Here is a 7,674-nt window from a genome sequence, read left to right as displayed (position 1 = left end):
GGGTGATGAGAGATGTGATCAAGGCTCATGAAAAGCAATGAATATGCCCTATGTTAGAGGTATAGGTGGTAACAGTTGGGGCACCTGGAAATGCATTTTGGTGGAATAGTTGAGAATTTGGGGAATTTCAGCTCAATTTTGCTCTAAACCTGAAACTCTACTATGAAATTTTATCACCAAGAGCATGCAGAGGATGAGATATTGATCAGTGGAGAAGCCTCTTTTGACAGATAGCCATGTCCACCTTGGCCACAATGACCTGAGACTCACATTTTGCAGCATTTAATTCCTCTCTCATTGCAAGTGCAGTTCTCACAGTACTTGGTATTCCAATTTGAATTCATTGGGTATGTGATTCCATCAAGATACTTGCACACTGAAATAGCACAAATGACATAATCAGTGGAGTCCCTAGCTGTGTGATAGGAAAAAAGTTTGTGAGAGGCCAGGGATGTAGCTCAGTGGAGCTGTGTCTGCCTGGCAAGTGCAAAGTCCTAATTTCCATTCCCAGAAAAGAAAGGCTTATCAGGAAATGGAGGCTGGTCCCTCATATGTGACCATAAGAAATTTCACAGTTGTCAAAGGAAGTCTTCTGTATTCTTGAATGGCTATAGTCTAATACTGTGTATTGTTTGTAACTAATAACATTTATCTGCACCAAATTTAAATCTTTCAAGATTATGTTTCCATGCAAGCATTTAGTGAATAAGGAACACCGTCCTCTTTAATGTTATTAGAGCCACAAGTCACTTGTAGTTCCACATTACCCTGCTTGAACATCTCAGAATAATTTTTTTTTGCATTTGTGCTTGTTTTGTTTTGCATCAGAGTATCTCAATCCTTTGTGTGACTGTGAATATCTTAGGGAGTAAATAAAAAATTGTATAGAAGATCACATGCTCAGAATGCACAAAACACTAGATTGCCCAGCACCCAAGGAAACAAACAAAACAATGCAAACAAATTAAGCCTCTGGGACTTCTCCTCCTTTCCATGCCCTGAGCTATGAGATCCAGATCTCTGGTTGTGGACACATTAGACCATGTGTTCAGAATACAAGAATGCTCTTCAAGTGATCCCAGCATTCAACCAAGGCTTAGACCTGCTGCTAAGACCACTGAGGCCCACATGTACTTGCAGGACTCACACTCCTGCACTGGAAATGCATTTTCACACTTGCTTCCAGCTTCCCTGAGATAGCACCTTCTGGTTTTTAACACTCCCTGGGCTTAGTGGGCACTTCAGTTTATGGATATACCTCTTTGGGTGCTGAAAGCCATTCTCAACCCTAATTGCATGTGGGGGTCAATCGAGGAGCTACATAATGTACAGCTCTGAACCCAGGGACTCTTCTTCACCAGGTCTTTGATGGAGCTTGAGAATTTATGCACTTCAAAAGCTCTGTAGGAAATTCTCAGTCAGATAGAATTGAGAATGTTTGTTCCATATACAGGCCACAGTGGAGACCCTCGTTTGACTCCATTTGTGTGTCTCACTAACCCTCTGCCTAGGTAGATTCAAGCACATTCACCTAGCAGCAGGTCACATCTACCAGGTTGAAGCAACATAATGCACACTGAAACTAGGACTTACCATGTGGGGAACTGACATCACTTACTTTCATGGGAATGAAATAACAAAAAGCACTGCATGAAGTCATGAAGGTGGCCAGGACCATGAGGCTTCCCCAGAGAACTTTCTGTAATGTAAGGACAGTCATGGCAGAGAGTGAGTGGTCTTGGACCCTCATCCTGGACTGAGAATCACACTGAGGCCTCCCTGCAGTGATCTGGCAAATGGATCTGAAGGGTAAATCTTCTTCCCTCAGGTGACCCAGCCAGGGAACCAGACCTGCCCTCACTGAGAAAATGATGGATGGATTTAAACATGTTTACAGTACAATGAACACTGAGAAATTAGTGAAACAAAGAATAACTCAAATGGAGGCTGCTTAATGCCTTGGAAAATTGGGAAACCACAAATAGCACAGGTTGCAGCTGTCTGAGAACATGGGGACTCAGAAAAGAACCTAGCAGAATCACAGTTGGCAAGGAGAAATGGTATGATCCAAAAATCACTGGATTTCTTTTAGTGACTTGAAGCCAGGTACAAATCAGCCTAGGTGCCATGACAGTTGTGATGAATACAAAGATGCTCACAAACAGACTGCCGGGCTTGGGTCAAACTTCAGGAAGGCATTTTGGGGTAGTATGTTGCAAATATGACAACTTCAAGCTCTTTTTCTTATTTTGTGGATTTTCTCCAATGAAATGCATTAGATCCACTTCTATAAAGAAATAAATTAATGATTTAAAATATTAAGAAAACCAAAGCTCACTACATGTAGCAATACCAGGACTTGGGATTCGCTGTTGCTTTTTGTATCTCATTCTCCATTTTCTTAGTTGAACCTTAGTAGAAATGTCCAATTTTCTTTTTTCCAAACCAGTTTTTCAGATGGAATTTTGTTCTTTGTATAGAGAAGGAGGCTTGCAGTGCCTGTGGAATCTGATGGTCTTCTTTCACTGAGTCACAGAACTAAGCTATCAGAGGAGAAGAGCTAGTGGCCAGGGACTACTACCTTTGCATCTCATCTCCTGGACAGAGCTACCAGAAAGCTGACTGAACCAGTGATGCTCTAACACTCAGGGGTAACCCCAGGGTGTATGGTAAATACGGAGCTGGCAGGCTCTGCCTCGGTATGGCCATGAGCTCGGAGTCTAGGTTCCTGGTAATGTTGGTGTTGATGCTTATGTCTGTGCCCCACCCCCCAATCATAGGTGCTCTAAAGGCTTATCCCACCCATGGATTCCATCCTCATACATTCTTGTCTCTTTATTTACTTCTTCCTGCATCCAGAAAGAATGAGTCCTGAGGTGTGGTAACCATGAGTGTGGGGTCAGGAGGGGCATTTGTCAGGGGTCTTTCCATTGCCCTGTCTTCACTACAGAGCAGTTAATTCAGTGTCTGTGTGGAGTCAGGATCAGTGTCTTTCAAAGAACTCCCTCCCCCAGTGACCCTGCCACACAGTCACATTTGTGAGATCCTTGCCTGGAAAGCGACTCCTGTGTTCTCACCTCAGCTCCCCCAAGTTTGGGATTCAAACCAGGTGCCAGTTGCTTCCCTCTTCTACTTGTTTCCTCCTTTTTTAAAGTGAAAAATTGCAGCTCTGAAATTACATTTAACTCCATAAATCACTATGTAGGGCCCAAGATGTAGAGATATATTAAAATTTATGAAATATCATAATAATAAGTATCTTACAGACTGTTTCTGATATTTCTAATGTCCCAGTGTTCATTGTATTGTACACAATAGATTATAATATAGAAATGATTCAAAACTAGGAAGCATTAAGCAATAAATTCTAGTGAGAAGAAATACATGCAATAGCGTATTCGATAAAAAATACATATTAATTTTATCTTTGTTGACCTTTGTGAATAGAATTAGTCACTTGCCAATGTTAGGCAAGTGTTTTCTCAGTGGTCCCCAACAAAGTTGCTTACCATTGTGATGAGCAGGATTCTGTCCAGGCAGGTGAATCCAAGAACAGTCACCCCAAGTATTTATACAGGGCAGAGTCACCACTCATTGGACATCCTGGAAGAGATAACTGGCCAAGAAGACACCAAGTATTTACAGAGGACTGTTTAATGATGTTTTCAGATGATTTATCAGATTTTTATATATTTACCAGATCCCCATGCAATGTCTTTGACCTTTTCTCCAACTATATGTTTGCAGAAAACCTGAAAGAGCAGAAAAACAAAGAACTGTCTTTCCCTGAGCACTTACTGTACAGTTGGTAGATTCCTAGGGACAGGTCATGTGGACACTTGATTGCACTCAGAAAGATCACACTCCAGTATGCAAGCCACAGGCCAGGTTCTGAAGGTGGTTTTGTGAAGCCATAAACATATCCCAGCAGGTAATCTTGGTGGCCCTCAAGGTCTGAGCAGAGAGGCTCAGAAGGTCTGGTATGAGAGAGCAGAAATGCACCAGACATCCTCTCCCTCCAACAGGCTCCTGTCCCAGTCACGATTCTCTGTGGGGAGACACTTTCCACTCCCTTTAGTCTTGCATTTGTACACAAACATCTCTCCACCTCTTTCTCCGACATCATAACAAATTTTCTGTGTGTGAAGTGCTGCCAGCTCTTGGGTTGTGTTTTGTCAATTGCATTGCTTTCTAAAGGACCCAACCCGACTAGTTTTCCTTCAGGATCCCAATCCCTCCTGTTGCAGACTGCCCTTTCCTTTCTGCAACACACTCACACTGAGGGTACATGGGACAAAGAGTGTCATACGATTCACCTATGTGCTCAATCCTGAGCTTTGCATCTTTCCCCAGAATACTTACTGTGGGACACCAAATTTATAAAGGATTAATCTATGGGAAACATTGACAGCATTGTACAACATTCCTCTCTAAGGGCTCTGCTTGTTGTGCCCAGATCACGAAGTCCCCAAAGACCACCAAGGAGCCGATTCTGATGTAAACACACGAGGGTTGTTTATTCAAGCTCGAGCAGGGGCACTCAACTGTCACCGTCGCAGCGGATCAGGATTGAGAGCCCCAAATTCCAAATCAGCAGGGTTTTTATTGTGGCTACCGCAAGGTTTGGGGATGTTCCATTTAGCAGTTACATGGTTGGTTGATATTTAGCAAGCATGGGGGGTTGAGGGGTGGCTACATGTAGAGTTTATGGGAAAAAGGAACAATCAGCACATTGACAGAATGTTCTATAGATAATGGGCCTGGGAGCATCTGTTTTCTGGGCAGACAGGATTGAGTTAGGAGCTGTGTCTCTTTTTTTATCTGTTGTCCCACAGCAAGGACATTTTATCATTAGTTTATGGGCACAAAGGAGACTAGGGGAATTGTTGACTTCAGTGAAGTGGAATTTATGTCAAGGCCACTTTACTGTCTTATATTTAAGATGGAGTCAATCTTTAAAATGGAGTTAGTTAGGTCTCACATGCTGTCCAATTAGAAAAATTCAAATTAAATGATGCAGAAAAAGAAATTTGTCTTTTTTTGTAATACAGCTTGGCCTTGATAGGAGGGATTCTCAATGGCTCCCTTAATTTCTGAATCATTAACCAGGTAGATTTCTCATGAAGAGACTAGAAACATGGGAGAATTTGCTTATGGGCATAGACTTATGTCCCTTTATCAAGACACATTGGGCCGAGACATCATGACAAATCACACCATCTAAAACAGGAACACCAGGCCCATTGACTCTTCTGGTTGATGAGTCCATAGGGTGTTCAACAGTAGAGACAGAGAAGGGAGGTACCCAGGATGCAAGACTGGCAGACAAGACCCAGATTTTGATGCTTTGGTTCATTTCCTGAGATGTGGCTCTACAGAAGAGCCCTCTCACATATTCAGGCACCACACAGAGAGGCCTCTGCATTTCAATCCATGCTCCTGCTGAACCATGGTGAGTCACTGGCAATTGAAAGGCCCTGATACTCCATCCAAGGACAACCAAGAAGCCACCCAGGCAAAGCCCTTTTAGCTCCACTGGAGGAAGAGTCCCTCCATGGAAGGGTGGGAGCCCGGTGCCCAGGTGTCTCCAGGAACCCAGAGAGACATCAGATGGGAGGAGCTTTCAGTCCTTCTCCACATGACAGGTGAGGGGCAGGCCTGGTGGAAAGCCTTTTGGGGGGAGGGGTCAATTCTCAAATATCTCTTAAATTTCAATTACAGCATTAATTTGAAATTTTGGGGGGAGTCTGTTTTCTCCTCTCTACTGATTTCTGCGTGTACTAAGATCATTTTGTTGTTCAGGGTTCCTTGGAAACTGATTTCACCCAGTTCTAAACTTAGCTCTTAGACCATAGAAAACAGAAATAATATTTTTGAATCCAAGTGACTGCACAGCTCATAAACATGGGAAACCTTGGAGGTTGACCCTCTCCACAGGTATCCTTAAGATCTTTTATTTTCTCTCTCACATAATTTTGATTGCACTGGATTTGTAAATTGGTAAGTTTGTTATGCTATACTACTCTATCTCACTATTTAAAATTTTTACATATGAGTAAAATAAATTTAATTTCTTTGCTTTTTTTTCAAGTAGAACAAATTGACTTTTGAGGTTCTTTTTTGAAAAGAAAATAACATAAAATCATGACTGTGCCTATCTCTGTTTTTACAATAATGTAAAAAGAGTTATTAAAATTATAAGTATAAATAAATACGTGTTTCTAATTGTACTTGTCATATAATTTAAAGTGTCAAAGTCTTATGTTTGCTCTAAAAAATCTATGGCACTTGAAAATAAATTAAAATTCAGAAGTATCTGTTGCAAAATATCAATTCAACTATGCTTGCTTCTTAAATCGTTGGAGGTTTTGGTTGATTTATAATTGTTAAAAATTCAAGATTTTTTTATCTTCATGGGTCTTCAGCAAAATGTAAGTTTCTAAAAGTTAAAACTAACAAGTTTATTTCTTTATACAAATAATAAAATGAAATTTTATGTTTCAATAAAGAAGCATAAAAGCACAGAAAATTATTTTGTCTTTTTCATTAAGTTTATTGGTACATTTTAGATATAAAATACAGTTACATTCATCGTTGGGATCTTGAACCTTTACATGATGTACTTTAATTATTTTTTCCCCATTCCCTTACCCTCCCTTCACCCCCTTCCCTATTTACAGAGACTTTGTTTCCATTTTGTCCTTTTCTCATATTTTTTCTTTTCTCTTCTTTCCTTTCCCCTACCCTTCCCTCTTCCCCAACTCCTTTAGACCTTTTCTTCCTGTTTCACATTATCAATTATATCATTTGAACCTCATTTACACTTTTAGTTTTTTACACCAGAGAAACTATTCAGTATTTACACGTGTCTCCTATTTATTTCACTCAAGAGTATGGCCTCAATGTGCATCCATTTAGCTATAAATGTCTCTGGTTTCTCATTCTTTATGGCTGAGTAGTATTCCACTTTATAGAAAAAGCACATCTTCTTTATCTAGTCTCCAGTTGATGGGCATTTGGACTGTTTCCAGGTTTTAGCTATTAAAAACTGAAAAGTACAGAAAATATTAACTTTTTAATAAGAGTAATTTTGATGATTTCAAAATTTTGTATGGGTTCCTAGAAAATGTAAAGTTTAGAAAGAAAAGAACAGGGAATAAAAAGATACAGAGAATGACAGGTCTGTGAGAACATATTCTTGATGAAGGACATGGGAAAAAACAAGATAGAGTAGTCTCTTATTAAAAAGTGGGGTTTCCCTGGTAAGTTTTTGCCTTCTCCAGCATGGAAAATGAGATAAAGACAAAACCAGAGCACTAAAACAAGTTATAGCAGATGCAAAGAAGTTATAGAAGTTTTGTCAAGAGTGAGCTTTACAAAAAGAAGTTTGCCCCCTCCCTACCCTCCCTTCCAGCCTTCTTCCCTTCTCAATTTTCAAAAGCTGTTTCCATTTTTTCCTTCCATTTAAAAAAATCCCCTTTGTCTTCCTTCCTTTCCCCATCATTCCTCCCTTGTTCCCTTTCCCATTTGAAAAAGTTCTTCCTACTTCCTAATATTTAGCCTTCATTTTGCTCCTTATTTACACTTTCGGTTTCTTACACACAAGAAACAATGTGATATTTAAGTTTCTGTGTCTGATTTATTTCACTTAAGATTTTGTTCTTGAGAGGCATA

At 40.2% G+C, this 7,674-nt stretch overlaps 1 long non-coding RNA gene across 2 annotated transcripts; it reads right to left on the bottom strand.

The window, feature by feature from the left end:
• Positions 1–294: 294 nt before the first annotated feature.
• On the bottom strand, positions 295–4,556 carry LOC110347550 (uncharacterized). Of its 2 annotated transcripts, XR_002392248.2 has the most exons (4): positions 3,799–4,556; positions 3,510–3,616; positions 1,594–1,699; positions 295–376 (listed from the first exon to the last, which is right to left on the bottom strand). It is a non-coding gene; the product is annotated as an uncharacterized LOC110347550 (long non-coding RNA). The 2 variants fall into 2 exon arrangements; XR_002392250.2 differs by lacking the exons at positions 295–376; positions 1,594–1,699 and adding an exon at positions 1,752–3,169.
• Positions 4,557–7,674: the final 3,118 nt, after the last annotated feature.

Source organism: Heterocephalus glaber, unplaced genomic scaffold (assembly GCF_053883595.1).
Source record: "Heterocephalus glaber isolate CG9 unplaced genomic scaffold, H.glaber_assembly_v1.0 deba00001150, whole genome shotgun sequence".
Lineage (NCBI taxonomy): Eukaryota > Metazoa > Chordata > Mammalia > Rodentia > Bathyergidae > Heterocephalus > Heterocephalus glaber.
This window is presented reverse-complemented; position numbering and strand designations above follow the sequence as displayed.